Source organism: Microcebus murinus, chromosome 7 (assembly GCF_040939455.1).
Source record: "Microcebus murinus isolate Inina chromosome 7, M.murinus_Inina_mat1.0, whole genome shotgun sequence".
Classification (NCBI taxonomy): domain Eukaryota; kingdom Metazoa; phylum Chordata; class Mammalia; order Primates; family Cheirogaleidae; genus Microcebus; species Microcebus murinus.
In genome coordinates, this window is record NC_134110.1 from 93,351,812 (window position 1) to 93,368,677 (window position 16,866).

At 38.3% G+C, this 16,866-nt stretch overlaps 1 protein-coding gene and 1 long non-coding RNA gene across 2 annotated transcripts in view; one reads left to right on the forward strand and one right to left on the reverse strand.

The window, feature by feature from the left end:
• NKAIN3 (sodium/potassium transporting ATPase interacting 3) overlaps window positions 1–16,866 on the reverse strand; it is a 671,237-nt gene that overhangs the window by 20,620 nt on the left and 633,751 nt on the right. The gene's annotated exons all lie outside the window — the stretch shown is intronic.
• On the forward strand, window positions 5,429–10,902 carry LOC142871873 (uncharacterized). Its single transcript, XR_012920044.1, has 3 exons — window positions 5,429–5,513; window positions 8,212–8,360; window positions 10,819–10,902. It is a non-coding gene; the product is annotated as an uncharacterized LOC142871873 (long non-coding RNA).

Here is a 16,866-nt window from a genome sequence, read left to right on the forward strand (position 1 = left end):
CCTTTGGAGGGTTTGAAATGAGGCTGGGATAGCAGGGTTTCAGCCAGTTCACTGTGCAGACATGAGGTTTGGAGGCCTGTAGTGTGCCCAGCACCCAGATGACAGGGGACCACCTCCAGGCAATCCTCCTGAGAGTATAAGAGCCTGAGGCCTATTTTTTTCTATCAATTAAGGTTAAGTCACCTGGACTTAACCTTTTTTTTTTTTAATTTTCTTTTTTCCTTTTATTTCATCACATTACGGGGGTACAAATATTATTAGGGTTACATATATTGCCCCTGCTCCCCCCCCCCCCCCGCCGTGCCACTTAACCTTAATGAGAGAAGCAGTGAGAAGGGTGCTGATCTGAGACACTGAAAATATTTCCCCCTAGAGAGTGAGCAGTGCTTAAAGAGGCCATTTAAACAGTCATATTGGACTAAGTATTTATCAGACTAGATTATTAATCAAATATCTTCTCCCCTATGCCTCCCAACAATGGGTAGGATTTTGGAAGGACAATCACATTGATTGAAAACTGAATGACCAGATAATTTACGGGGCATGTTTGGAAGTTAAAGAGGGTGTTAAACACACACAAAATTATAAATATATACATTTGTGAATAAAATGGTTCAATTGAAAATTATATTCAAAATTAAACTATTTTAAAAAATAAAGACAACAAATAACATATATATTAAAGCAAAATAAAAAGAATATTTCTTTTATAGTGATCATATGAACACTAAAAGGTAACATTAACAGAATCATTATTTTGGGTATAAATTAATGTAAATTAATGGTATAAATTAATGTCTTTTGTCTCTAATATATCATGTCACTTGTATTTTTTAAAGAATATACATATGTATGTATATATAACAGTTTTACTATTTTTATTGTTTTTATTTATTTACAACATTCTCCAAGGTTTCTTTGTATGGTTGGTAAATCTGGAATTGCTGACATTTAATTTAGTCTGTAAATCATAGTATTTTTATGGAGGAAGTAATCTCCCCACAGGCACTGGTAAATGCCAAGCAAGTTTGTTAAATGGAGGATATATACAGTGTAGTTTAGCCCAAATATTTTCTCAGGTACTGTCATTTTGCCTTTATACAGAGAATCTTTCACTGGTAAAAATTTTTTAAGACAAAACCCATAAATTATCTATTTATGATTCTTTTCACTAAATATAGGTGTTAAAAAATTTTAAGACTTCTCAAATCAACTTCTTTTCATTCTGGTGCAGAATATACATTCATGCAATTAGAAACAGGAGCTCCATCAAAAAAATCTTTTTTCAAGTCAAGATATTTCCAAGAACAATTATAAAATTAACTTTTGTATAACATTTGAATTCTCATTATTTATTTTATTCTCTTTTGCTTTTGTGAGGGTACATTTCAGTGTTTTCCTTTTTATCATCTTTCAATGGCTGCAATTTACTAAAAGGTTGGAAAGCTGATTTTGGGGGTGTTTTATTGAATAATCAATTTAAGTTTTCAATTGATCTTGAATGTAATGCAACTAACATGTGGAAGATTCATTCATAAAAATATTCACAACCATTGTAAGAAACTTAGGTTGATGTACAAAGTAGTTCTTCTAAGGCTGAAATATAATCCCAACTCAGATTGATGAAGGGAAGGAAAGAGAGAAACTGTATTCCGTCATGCTGAAATTATTTTTATTTTCAACATCAGCCTCATCACAAAAACATTCTAGTTTATTTACTCTAAACATGTGTGTGCATACCATATGTATAGAAACTTCAAAAACATTTGGAATTTTTATTTTCACTGCTAAAATATCGAGGCTTTATTGGGATGCAGTTTTAAGTTCCTTGTGCACCTGAATTCCAAATACATTTCTGCTTCTTATGTTTTCTAACTTAGTAAGAATACTTTGTTTTTGTTCTTTTTTAAATCCTATGTTGTGCTCCACCAAAATTTGTATTTGTGTTATTTCCACAAAATAAATAATTTTATCTTTAATATTTACTTTTTAATTGAATTGCCACCATATTTAAATTAATACCAGAGTTTCGTCTTCGACAGAATGAATATTGAAAAGGTTTACGTTGATTCTATGAATTGAATTTAAAAATATTGGCCGGGCGTGGTGGCTCACACCTGTAATCCTAGCACTCTGGGGGACCGAGGCGGGTGGATTGCCTGAGGTCAGGAGTTCGAAACCAGCCTGAGCAAGAGCGAGACCCCGTCTCTACAATAAATAGAAATTAATTGGCCAACTAATATATATAGAAAAAATTAGCTGGGCATGGTGGCACATGCCTGTAGTCCCAGCTACTCAGGAGGCTGAGGCAGAAGGATTGCTTGAGCCCAGGAGTTTGAGGTCGCTGTGAGCTAGGCTGACGCCACAGCACTCACTCTAGCCTGGGCAACAAAGCGAGACTCTGTCTCAAAAAAAAACAACAACAAAAAAATATTAACTCATTATTGAAAATAAATTAGCTGGTGTCCTGTTGAAAGTATCTGATGGACTGATATAATACTGGTGTTATAAACTGGTACATAAAATTGGTATCATTATTTTAACTCTGAGCAATTCTTCTACCAATGGATAAACGCATTCACCTGCACTTTGGGTGCTCTCCACTGCCCCCGTCGGTAGTGGCTGGTGGGGGCTGCAGCTTGCTGTGCTCCTCCCACCTCCACCCGGGGCTGGAAGGCACTAGCCAGCTCCACCACCCACCCAAGTACCTGTCTCTATCAGTAATCAGCCCGGGAGCTGCCCCTGAAAGGAAGGTGCTAGTTATGCCTTGTCTTTTAAGTTCTAGGGAAAAGACAGTAATGTTAGTGTTTTCTTACAGGTTTAACCTTACATTAAAAGGAGGATTCTAGGCCGGGCGCTGTGGCTCACGCCTGTAATCCTAGCACTCTGGGAGGCCGAGGCGGGCGGATTGCTCAAGGTCAGGAGTTCAAGGCCAGCCTGAGCGAGACCCCGTCTCTACCATAAAAATGGAAGGAAATTAATTGGCCAACTAATATATATATAAAATCAGCCGGGCATGGTGGCTTGTGCCTGTGGTCCCAGCTACTCGGGAGGCTGAGGCAGGAGGATAGCTTGAGCCCAGGAGTTTGAGGTTGCTGTGAGCTAGGCTGACGCCACGGCACTCACTCTAGCCTAGGCAAGAAAGCGAGACTCTGTCTCAAAAAAAAAAAAAACAATAAATAAAAAAAAAATAAATAAATAAAAGGAGGATTCTAAAAAGAAGAAGAAGAAAAAAAAGGAGAATTCTGTTTGTTGCTCATGCATCTCACATGCCTTAATGAGACTATGGCAGAAACTGAAAACATTGTCTGCTTACCCATTCTAAATTCTCTTAATACAACTATTAATAATAATACTTCAGGCTGGGTGTGCTGGCTCACGCCTGTAATCCTAACACTCTGGGAGGCTGAGGCGGGAGGATTGCTTGAGGTCAGGAGTTCAAAACCAGCCTGAGCAAGAGTGAGACCCTGTCTCTACTAAAAAATAGAAAGAAATTAGCCAGACAACTAAAAATATACAGAAAAAATTAGCCAGGTATGGTAGTGCATGCCTGTGGTCCCAGCTACTCAGGAGGCTGAGGCAAAAGGATTGCTTGAGCCCAAGAGTTTGAGGTTGCTGTGAGCTAGGCTGATGCCATGGCACTCTAGCCTGGGCAAGAGAGCGAGACTCTGTCTTCCAAAAAAAAGGTAATAATAATAATAATACTTCATTGACAACTGAAAAATGTAGGACAAAGTATAGACTAGATAAGGTACCAGGGCAACTTGTTTAAGCAGGGGCTATTTCAACCAAGGTAGGATGATGTGGCTGCTGCAGTCAACGGCACTATAAATGAGCTGTGTTTTCTCTGCATATCAGAATCCTAGTGTGATGTAATTTTGCAAACCTCAAGAAATCAAATATCACATATAGGTAAAACAAATTATCAAGATTCTAGAACTAGACAAGACTACAAAAAAATTTGAACTATTAAGGAAGACTCATTGAAAAGTAGGTAATGAGGACACTGAAAACATTTCACAGCAATGAGGCTTTTTGACAACAGAAGCCTACGAATCTACAAGATGATGATGTTTTCATATTAAAAAGATAGTTTGTTGGCTGGGCATGGTGGCTTATGCCTATTATCCTATCATTTTCGGAGGCCAAGAAGGGAGGATGGTTTGAGGCCAAGAGTTCAAAACCAGCCTGAGCAATACAGTGAGACCCCCATCTCTGTAAAAACTAGAGAAACTAACTGGGCATGGTAACCTGTGCCTGTAGTTCCCACTACTCGGAAGGCTGAGGTGAGAGGATTGCTTGAGCCCAGGAGCTTGAGGCTGCAGTGAGCTGTGATTGGCCACTGCACTCCAGACTAGGTGACAGAGTAGGACCCCATTTCTAAAAATAAAATGCATGTAACAAATGTACCAACACTTTCAATATGCTAGAGTGGGATGATAGTTCAAGTAAAAGAGTAAATTAAAGTGTACATAGAGGGTAAGTTTACAGATTCTGAAATCCTTTTTCTTAATTACATAAAATGCTTTAAAAACGGTGAAAAAATTAAAAAAAAATAAAAGACCTAACAAAAGACTTGAAAACAACTCAGTAGAAAAGGACTTCAGATTTTAGTTATGTTTGCAGAAAGGCAGTCATATTCCACTGATAAGAAAATAAAGCAACTACGCCTTTTAAAATTCACTTTCATGAAAAAGATAAGGGGAGAGAAGATGCTGAATTAAGTGATTTCTTCAGTGCAAATAAGAGGATGAATTTCAATGAAACATGAGAAGGAATAGAGGAGGCACAGACAGGTTTTCAAAGATTCTAGAAAGGAAGGTTAGAATGGAAACATCCCATGACAACTGTCGCTATAACAGCAAGAATTCTATACAAGGATCTTTAGCAGAAGAGATGGACTGACCGAAGGAAGCAATGTGGGTTCTATAGGGCAGCGAAGTTAAATTTTGTGTACTTTGGTTATTAGAGCCTGGGAGTGTGAAAAATATTACCACAGTTAAGAGTTGGCATCAACTATCCAGAAAAGTTAGCTATGCGTGGAATCGCTGTCTATACTCGTTCTCGGAAACTGAGGTGTTACCAACAAAGATCCTGTGGGAAGAGCCCGCAAGCCAGGAAACCCCTTTGTCTGCAGTCCTTTCAAGCGTACTTCCTGTGCCAACTTCCATCAGCACAGCCAAGCAACTTCTTGGAAGAAATAATGTTACTTGTAACAGAATATCTTTGCAATTATTCACTCTAGTCATGGCCAATTCCTGACAAGAACTCTCACTGAACTGGAGGAATTACAGAGCTACTCTCGATTTATAGTAACATCTTACTGTATAGATTCAGATTTGTTTTCCACTTGTAAAAGATGCACAACCAAATTGCAACCTTTCTACTTGTCTATAGGACACTTCAGGTCATAAACGAAGTTTCCATTGGATAATTTGGTGCTACTGACTCAATTCCCTGTTTGGCCATTGCAAACTTGACTGACTCTACACAGAAGCAAAGGAGAATTTAAGGTGATTGATACTCCCTCACTCTCTGCTATTGTTTAGGAGACAACATGTGTGAGGTGGCCGGTTTTCAACCCGGAAGATTCATATAAGGAGAAACAATTCACTACATGTTATGTGAAGTTGAAGAGCCAACCCCTTGGGGGCTATGGGAAGAGTCCATCTCAGCTCTGAGAATTTCCCTGCGCTTCTCAGGGGCAGTCTAAGTGCTAATGTTTCCCTTCTTTTATGGAAATGCTTCTTGTGCTTACTGTAAATCCACAATCGATACATGGATCATCCTCTGTGGGCTGGAGTCTATTTCCCTCCACATCAATGCACATCCTTTTGGATTTACAAGAGTCTTCTGAGCTAAAAGCTCAGAACATATACATAAAGATGTGAACTAACAGGGTTAGTTGTATTTTCAAATTTGATAAGTATAGTTTGCTTTTATCTTTGAAGAGTTAGTTTTAAGTCATAAAACATCTCTAATGTACAGAAAAACATAGAATACAAAATAACAGACACCTGAGTTCCCACCATTAGGATTATACAGATGCTAACATTTTGCCATATTTTCTTCAAATTTCTTTTTATTTTAAGAAATACAAAGTCACAGATATAGGTAAAACTCTTTCCTCCACCTTCTTGTCTTGGTTTTACATATCAAGCAGATCTCGTTTTGAATTCCAGCCCTACCACTTACTAGCTTGGAGGCTGTGGGCAAATTATTTAACCTCTAAGTGGCAGTGGCTCATGTGGACAAGTTGCTCATTCTAGTTGCCTATTGCAGCACAACAAATCACCCCATAATAGTGGCTTAAAACAATAATCATCATTTATTTTGCTCATGAACTAACATATTTGAGCAGAGCTCAGCAGAAAAGGTTTATTTCCGCTCCATGCAGGGTTAGTGGAGGCATCTTATGGGAGGCGGGAGGGGCAGCTTTCCTGATGGCTCATTCACAAGGCTGGAGAGTTGGTGCTGGGTTTTGGCTGCTTGCTTAGCTGGGGCTGAGTGCTAGAGACCTTGTTGCTTCCCACACAGGCCTCTCCATGTGGCCTGGGCTTCCTTGCAAAATGGTAAGTGAGTCCCAAGGGTCAGTGACCCAAGAAAGCCAGGCAGAAGCTGTGTCACCTTTTATAACCTCACCAGAAAAGTCACTCAGAGCCACTTCCACCAAACTCTGTTAGTCAGGATAGTTGCCAAGCCTGACTGAGTTTAAGAGGAGGGAACAAAATTCTTACTTCTTGATGGGGAAATTAGAAAAGAAATATTGATGTGACCATTTTTAGAAAATAAATTCTTCTACAATAGCTAATAGTGACTTCCAATGGGTTTACCATGAAGATTACTGAGAAAATGTGTGTAGAATGTATGTAGTATAGTGCCTAGCTTGCCTTTGGCAGGAGCTCAAATATACTTATTTTCTTCTCTTTCTTCACTAGAATTAAAACTTCTGATCTTTGATTCATGTTTATTTCCTTAAAGCAGATGTCACAGCCCCGTGGAAGGACTAGGCACTTAGCAAGTGTTTGCTGTACAAATGAAGGAGGGGAGAGGAATGAAAATTGTAAGGTTTCAAACGCATTTAGCCATGGCTCTTATCATTTTTAGTATCACAGACCTCTTTTATAATCTTATAAAACTTATGGAAACCCTTTGTTAGAAAAGTGCACATGTCTATATCCATTAAATGGTTATCATATTATTTCATGGAGTTCGCAGCCCATTGCATTTATGGATCCCAGGTGAAGAACCTCAGATTTAGAGTTTTGCCTTTAACTTTGATACACTTAAAGCTGAAACATGGCATGTGTAGTGGGCACTCAAACTGTCATTTATGTCCCTAGTTTAACTACATTCACCAAACAACCAGAGTGCAGGTGTTCTGTTTCTGCTCCAGCTGTGTTTTGTATTGCCTTGTCACTGAACTGAGGAACACAGAGCCCCTGTAACACTGCATTTAGCTCAGACAAAAGAACTCAGGAAGATGAGGACCGATTAACATATTTATTCTGAGCTTGCTTTCCATCTCTGTTCCCGCTATGTAGGCATTAGGCCTTGCTAGTAAGCATTCATTTTACAAGTTGCCAAGCCCAGCAATAGTCTTAAGGAAGCATCGCCCAGGCCTTGAAGAACTCCCATAACAGAGCCATTACATTGTGATTTACTTGTTCTGTGATATGAATTCATAAGAAAAAAGCTGGGGAAGAGGCTTGCTATCAACTTAGTGCACACAGACAGCCCCTTAAAAGACTACAGAGAGGATTTTGCAGCACCCTGCTGGTAATGAGGGCTTTTAGGAGAGGCGGTTATTTCAGAGGTGCCTGGCAACTGAACTCTGCTGGTGTTACTAGGGAGCGAGCTACTCTGCAGCGTCACTGTTCCTGCTGCTGTCTCCTGCCTGAAGGATCAGAGCATTCAGAAGGCACGACCCGCTGTGTCGAACCGCAGGTGTGGTCAGTGCTGCTCACAACACATCCAACTGCCCCAGAAGCGCCGTGATGGGTCTGCTGGCACAGTGCACTTGACAGTGCTCTGAAACAGTGCTGATGCCCAGAGAGAGGGGTTGGAGCTGTGCTGCCACCTGCCTGAGATAGCACTGTGACTTTTAAGAGGTGTCCAAACAGGCAGATGCCACCCAGGTACCAGCCTTATGGCTATTCTTTGTTGTTCTTTTCATGATTTAAGAAGTTTAAAATCTCTTCCACCTTTCAGAAGTCACGTGAAACTGAAGAAGGGAAGCACATGGGACCCGTGAGATGCTGGACGATAAGTCAGCTCCAGCTGGAAGAGTGGAGTATGCAGTCCCAGAGGCGGCACTGTCTGGTTCAGAGCTTTCTGACATCGTTTCCTCTTCCTGCTTGGTAATGGCTGTGCAAAATGGACTCTTCTCACTCTGTCTTGTCCCATTGGGTCTCAGGTACTGATAGGGTTAAATGATACAGTTCAGTTGTCCCTGAAGGCAATTCGGTCTGCGAACACTGAGAACAATCACTGAGATGCTGGGGGCTCTGGAAGCAACTCCAGTCCTGTCTGCGATCCCCACTCTTCCTCACCCTGGGGATGGCAAGGTGAGGCAAGCGGGGAGATGTGTGCCCCAGGAGAATGCAAGACCTCCCAGATGCTGTGTAGGCACGCAGAGTGGCCAGTTTCAAGAGCCTTAATTCCAAAATTTATGTGCCTTGAAGAAGTACCTGTGGCCATTCTGGATCTTGGTTCTCTCATCCTCTTCCACAATTGTCTTCTTTTTATGCAGCAATGACAGGCATTTGTCCCAGCCATCTGGAATCTTTCCTTGGTGCTTCACCCTGGGGGTCAAAGCCTTCAGGGCACCAAACAAAATGGCAGTTTTAATTTTCTATGAGGATGTTGATAAAGTAATAGCTACTAATGAAAAAGTAGGTGGTTTTCAATTTTTGGCCTCCAAAAAAAAAAAAAAATTAAAGAAGAACCTGATTTATCAACTAGTAGTACTTTAAAAATAATTTTTTGGTAATAAGACAGCCAAGTATTTTTTTGGCATATATCTTAGCTCCTTTATCTACAGTGTCAATCCTCTGTACATTTCCTTTCTCCTTCTCTGTTTTATTTTTTCTCTTTTATGCTTATCACTATTTGCCATGGTACATTGTATACTTTATTTAAAAAATTTCATTTGTGTCAGACTCCCTCACTACTATTTAAGCTTTATGAGGCAAGAGTTTTTGTTGGATCTTATATGTTTTGTTCCCTGCTATGTTCCCAGCACCTAGAACAGTGCCTAGTACAAAGTAGGTCCTCAAAAATATTTGGAGAAGGAAGGAATTTAAAAACATCGAGTGACATTGCTCTGACAGAATTTTTCGCATTCTCATATTTTTTCTTCAAGCAAGTTTCTATACATAAACACTAGCACCAAATATTGGAAGTACCTAAGGTAGCCTATCTCATTCTAGCAATAACTAATATTTATCCAAGAATACATGACCTAATTGAAACAAAACTTCTCCATCTGTTTCATTAAGATGTGCCTTTTAAATAAATATTTCATTTTATGTTTAGGACCTATTCATTAAGATTTATAATACATTTATGTTTGCTCAGTCATGTGGATAGCCAATAACTGCAATTATAACTTCATCCAGACAAAAACTTAAGCACTTAAAAATTTCCAGGTTACAGGGAAAAATTAAATTTTTATTCATGGGAATAAGTCTAAAATGATTTGCAAGTCCTCTACACTGACTACAACAAAATGTAATTGAGAAAAATTAAAGATGTCTTAAATAAATGGAAGAACATGAGACATTAGTGGATTGTGAAACTCAGTATTGTCAAGATACCATTGATCTGTAGAACAACTAACCTATGGAGTCAAAGAAAGCCCAATAAAAATTTCAGCAGTTTAATCAAAATGCTGATTCTAAAATTTATGTGAAAAGGCAAAGATAATCTTGAAAAAGAACGAGGTTGAAGAACCTCTACTACCATATACTACCAGATATCAAGACTTTATTCCAAATAAGTTATAGTAATTAAGAGAGCATGTTATTTGTATAAGAAGAAATTGATAAATGAAGCACAACAGAATTAAAAAAATAGATCTACTTGATTTATGGCAAAGGTGCTACCATAAACTAAGGGAGAAAGCATAGTTTTTTAAATCAAGGGTTTTGGGTCAACTGAATATGTATATGGAGGAGAAAAAGAATGTGGTTTCCTACCTCACATGATATAAAAATCGATAGATCGAAATGTGACATGCTAAATAAACAAGTAAATAAAATATAATATTGGAGAATACCTTCATGGACTTGTTAGGCAAAGACTTCTTAAATGGCATACAAAAAGCACTAACAACAAAATTCCCTAATTTAAGACTTAAGATTAATAACTGAACCATACAAATTAAGAACTCTATTCATGCAAAGATAACACTGAGAATGAAATTTCAATCTATAAAATTTTTTACTGCAGAAATGCATGATAGACTAAGAAAAAAAAAACTTTAAAGAATAAACATATTCCATTAGGACAGAATTTTATGGGAGAAATGAAATGGAGATACATGTCCCAAAAGAAAATGGAATGGTTTAAATTTTTAGTTGTTAATTAAAGCTTGTTTAGGTACTTTTAAAATGAATGACGATGAGTATTAAATTGCTGTGGCATTTAAATTGCACCGGCTACTTTCAAAAGAGTAATGTCTTGGTTTTATTATTAAAAATTGTAGTGATTTTGTACTGTGTCAATTTATCTAAGCTGGAATTACGTGTCCCAGAATTGCCTTCTGTATCTGGTTCTGAGTAAGTGCTGGCCACAGAGATATCTGTGTGATTGCAGAAGACAGAGGTGAAGCAGCGGTTACGATGCTCAGGAAGTTGGTGTGCAGCTCCAGGTCCGCTGTCATTCACACGTGGGGTGCTGACAGCAGAGAGCAGGATGTGCGTGATCACTGAGGCCACAGCTCAGTGGATGCCAACGGGAAAGACCGGAGAGAAAGTGGATGTCTACCCCTTCTCTTCCCAGCTAACACCAACACATCAGCCCTGACCTCAGAGTCACTCCTGTGTTCACACCTGACGTGGCTGAGAAATCTGAGTTTTCCTCCAAGCGACAACTACAAAGAAGAAAGACTAAATCTGGTCTTTGCAAAATAATGGGAGTTATGTTTTTGTTTTTTAAAAATCACACCCACAATGCCTGTCTTATATCATTCTCCTGCATTGTATCAAGCCAGACTTCAATAATGGCAGATTCTTCTAATTTCATTGGATAGCCATATAGAATTTTGCAGCTATTAAAATTAAAAGAACAGTTTTCGTTTTCTAGTTTGGTTGTTGTTTTCAAAATTCTGTATCATTTGTACTGGATCCTGAGAGTCTGTTATTCTCATGATGAGTTTCACATATTGACTGCTCTGTGCTAAGACAGTTGTTTGTGAGGAAGGTTACTGGGTGTGTTATGAGAACTACAAATAAAATCCTACAACCCCCAACCAACTGAATGGACCTCCTATTTGCCAAGGGGACTCCAAAGAAACCTTAAAACCTGAGTTCCTGGCTAAGACAAAATGGGAGGTCAGATACATCTTGTTATACCCCCTCCCTTTTGCGGTTTAGACACCACAACTGCATTAATGTTAAAAACAGAGATCGTAAGAATGACAGAACTACTGTTTGTGGCAACGAGGCACCAAGTTATAAACAAGACCTAAGGCCATACCAGGCAAGGGTTGAGTGACGCACCCCTACACTTAAAGCCTAAACTATGTTCTAATTGCCAGAAGGTTTTTCTTTTTCTCTAGCAACTTAAGAAGTATTGGCCTCAAGATAAGCAATATTGAGACAGTTGCAGCTCACTGCCAGACCCTGACCTACTGACCCCCTGTTCCACAAGCCATAACTATAGTTTTGGTTAGACAAGAGACTGATTTCAGTAACTTTCTCCTGATAAGAGACCACCAACCATGGGCTGGCTCTGGCCCGTTTACTGAGGCTGTGCACTTGAGTGCCCGCCCGAGTGACCCAGCTTTACCTTTTGATGTAGAGGGCCTAATGGCAATTCATTTAAATGTTAAGTCTCTACCCCAAGTGAACATGGGACATGTGTAACATGAATGCTACAATGTAACATGTAACATGAATGCAGGACACATGGGTTAGGGCCCCTTTCATGAATATTTATAGCTTCTCCTATAACCTGTTGAATGTGTATACTTGGCCAACCTGTTCCGCATAAACTCTTGTCTCATCCTTTGCTCCTATGAAGTGCCTGTTTCCAGCATTTTCTAGCCTGTCAGGATGGCCATTCTAAAGGCTGTAATCTTTTATAAGAAAGTCCCCTTTCCAAATTTATGAATTTGTGATTAAGTTGACAGTTATATTAGATGTACCTCCCCATACCCACTTAAATTTTGGTGGGCTATTCCATTATTTTTCTCTACATTGTGCCAGGAATTTATATTATAACTCAATGTTTTAATATGACTTCTGGTTTTAATTGAGTGAGTGACCAATGTCTGTCTCTGTCTCTCTCTCACTCTTTACTTCTTTATTAAGAATTTGTTGTTATCCTTGTTGGGAAGAAAGTATGTTGGAATACATTGGCATTTGGCACCCAAGATATCTGAATCATATATTAGTTCCACTTCTTACAAGCTGCGTGAGTGGGAGAAATCTGTTACTGATTTTATTTAAACATTCATCTTAGTTTGACAACACACTCCCATCAGCTATTGATTTCCCAAATTTCAAAAGCTATGTTCCTTTTGGGATCTCATAATGATTTATGAGAATTCTGACATTCTCTTCTCCTCATTGCCCAGAACAGTGTTCTGTCCTTGTGGAACCTCCACTGAGCTGGTGTCCAGCTTGGTTTTCTCATATTTGGAAGGAGTAGCTAGTTTGGAGGAGGACAAGTTGATTAGTCTGCCACATTTTGAAGCCTAGAGGATTTTTTTCTTCTATGACTGGTTTTTATTCTGGAAAGTTACGTTTTCACATATAAAGATGTTGCTTAGGAAATAAAAGACAGCTCAGTGGAGGCAGATTTGTGCAGTTGAGTGTCATGTGGGAGTGCTGGCTTTCCCTCTCGTCAGGGCTTTTGCAGGGTGGTCCATGAGCGGAGTCGGGTGCACAAGCAGTCACCTGCCCGAGCGCCCACTCCACGATCTTGCTCACCTTTTGTTTAGCATTTCACTGGCATTACTTTCATTCTCACTCTTTTCCCCCACTAGTAGCATGAACGCTGGGGGGAGATAGCTCTCTCATCTTAGTATGTCAAATCACTCTTTTGTGGAGTCCCATGGAGTGGGAGAAAGAGTGACTTTTTCTGAATGCTTTAATGTTATTGTTATTTCTTTAGATGCAGTGATGCGCTCGTTCTGGCTGTTCGGCCAGGATTCCCTGGACCACACTCACTGTCGTGCTTTGTCTTTGCAGAGTTGCGGAACCTGGCTGTAGTGTCCCTGCAGTGATGCCTATACCACTACTGCGGCTTCTCTCACCACTCTTTGTTGCAAGAATTGTACCATCTTTATAAAGGTGCTTATGACACACCTGCTTCCACCATTCCACCCCTCCAAACACACATGCACTTTTTAGTGTTGATTTTCTTGTATTTTGGAAAAAGTAACAAGTTGTTTTTTTTTTTTTTGTCTTATTTTAGTCTTCAGCTTTAATAGTACATTTTCTGTTCTCTTTAAAGTTACTCAGGTCTTTCAAAGCTACACACATTGTGCTTTATTTCACTGCAGTAGATATGCCCTTACCCCTTCAGTTAATTTCTGTCAGTAGCTGGGTAATTGGGCGCAGCAGCTGCGGGCAGGTATCCACTGAAGTTGGGCTTGACTGAAGGCACTTTCAAAGTTTTGGTAATTTTTCAATTACTGTCTGTTCAAATCTGCTGGTAGCTGATGGCCTTTATGCCAATATTGCTGGGCTCATTTGGGGAAAAATTTTATTCTGGAGAAAACAGGATTGTAAAAAATCCTGAAAACACCTACCTTTTCCATTTTTGGAGCTATTCTATACTTTTATTTGGCCGTACTTCTGGCTTTTATTCCTTTTGAGAGTCCAGATCTCTCTGGAATCAGATGTTTCCCATAATCAGCGGTGACTATTTCTTCCCACTTTAAAAATTTTCAGTAGTATATATAATAATATTTAAATAATGGAATAGTGAATTTCTAAAATCTCTTTGGAGTCAATGAAGCAGAATAGAATGGCTGAGAGGAAAAATTATGTTCAAAGAGGAACGAGGCTTTAAAAAGTTCTGAGAATTTGTCCAAATAGCTTTAGACAAATTCTTTTCCTATGTAATATATTTTTTCTTAGCTATCCAGTTTTAGTCCTCAATGTATTTTTATCATTCTTATTTAAATCTAGCCAATGTTTTACTTTGCTTTCCAAATCAAGTAGCAAATACATACTGGCTTTGAAGTCTTTCTGTAATTCCTTTTTACTGTCTGCTTCCACAGTTTTGGACATTTCCCCTCTGAAATATTATTTTCATTTTTTATAGCCCCTATTGTTACTTTTGGTTCTCCCTTTCATAGTACAATCTCCATCTAAAATGCTATTTCTTCATTGAGATCTCTTTTATTTTCTTTCTTTTCCCTGATATCTCTTTTTTTGTTTGTTTGTTTGTTTTTTCTTTTTTTTTATTTTGGCATATTATGGGGGTACAGATTTTAAGGTTTCAATAAATGCCCATTTCCCCCCTCCCCCCAAAAGTCTGAGTCTCCATAGATATCTTTCTCTTTCTATGAATTACTGTTCAAAGTAAATTGTATCTGATCATAGCATTCCCAAGATTGAATCCATTCACTGGCCCTACATCATCCAGCACAGCATCCCAAATGGTGTGGCCTGAGTGGGGACAGATGTGACAAGATACCGAGGCCCCCATTCCCTGGCATGTGTGTGTGTGTGGGCACTGAGTGAGGCTGAGGAGGCTAGCCCTCTGGCTAGCTAGTCATTTCTTGCTGGGAAATGGCTAATTTATTTACCATCGCATGCCTATAAATGTTGGCCTTGTCTATGAGTGCCAAATATGAAATGGGTTGGAATTCACTGGTATAAAACAGAATCCAAGGTCCCTCAAAGACTGACCCACCATTCGCTTAGGGAACAGAACATACCCAGCTACTCATGATTTCCTGAATGATCCCGATTTTCCACAGGAGTTTCTGAATATTCTATGATTTTTCTAAGCTTTTGTGTCTTAGGGAATATTTTTCTTGGTATCTAAGATGTCTTTTTTTTGTTCCGTTGCTGGTGATGTGATATTTTTCATAGAAGACTATGCTCACGTGCTCTGAGCAGCCATGCCTTATGCCTTGAGACACAGTTAGCTCCTGCTTATTTTTTCTGTGCATCTGATTCACTTTACACAGACCATTATCTGCACTTTACTCTTCTGTAATTATTTATACACCTGGTTCACTTATTAGAATGTAAGATCTCCTGGGAAAGGGACCAAATATTATTCATCTCTGTGTCCTTGTGGTTTGACTCAGAGAAGTCTTCCAATAACTCTTTCTTGAATGAATAAATCAATAAATCAATGAAAAATAGCTATTAAGCTTATTTAAAGATCTAAAATTAAGCAATACATTGGACTGATGTGGAGTATAAATACTTTTGGATTTGGACAGGTGAATAACCTCAGAATAAAAAGTTGTGAGAGAAAAGCAGCCCAGTCAAGCATTTAAATGTCTACAAAGGTTGGCAACTTAGATTATGGAAAGAATATAGGATTCCATCTGGTGATATGATTAAAAGAAGCAAATGGAATGTCAACAAAGGTCTGTCAAGCTCGATAGGAAGACATTAAAATGTTTTAAAGAGTTAACAAGTATAAAACCAATCAGAAAGAGACTCTTAAAAGGAGTGAGGTCTCTCTACTCAAATCTAATGTCATCTGAGTCTGTGTTGTGGGCTGCTAGATTAATTACATTGAAAGATATGAAATAAGATTTTCACTTGTTCCAACACCTATAATAAAAGAAGCTCTTTAAATCCATTAGTGGAAAGTTATACAATCCCCTTGGAATTTAGTTCCTGCTTACCAGATGAAAATTCCTGAACAGGTAGCAACCTCAAGTTGTTTGAGATGCTTATTTATTGGAAAAGTGTATTTCCAATGTAGGAAATTGACTAGAGAGAGAACAAAGCAAGCCACTCTTAGGTAGTGTTAATATTCTATAAAGTATAGATTAGGACTTTATAATCATTGGAAAAAATCTGTGTCTACTTGGTACGTAAAATCTCTGTAATTCTTAACATAATCAGACAGATTATGTTAGATCTGATAGATTCACTCTGTAAAGTCAGTTCAAAATTTTAATAGAGTAATAAATTTTCCTCTTCTGATTTGAAAGACATGGGAAAATTTTATTAAACTTGCATAATGTTTAAAGAATTTTGAGATTTAATTTATATATAGATTATTTTATTATGTTTATTAGATTTGCTAGAGTAGTTTAAAAACCAGTGAATATTTTATTTATTAGGACAAATATTTGAAGGACCTCAAAAGAATGATAATTACAATGAATTCACGAATGCAGGTTAAATGCTTAAGGAACTTTAAGTTGTAAATGGAACAGCTTATTTACAGGAGTGTAGATTATTGAATTTAAATACATCAAATAGTAATTGAAAGGTCAATGGAATATTATTCAACCTTAAAAAGGAATGAAATTCTGATACATGCTACAATATGGATGAAACTTGAAAACATTATTGTAAATGAAATAAACCAGAGGCAAAAGGACAAATATTATGTAATTCCAATTATATGAGGTACCTAGAATAGATAAATTCATAGAGATATAAAGTAGAATGGAGGTTTCCAGAGTCTGGGGAAAGGAGAGCATGAGGAGTT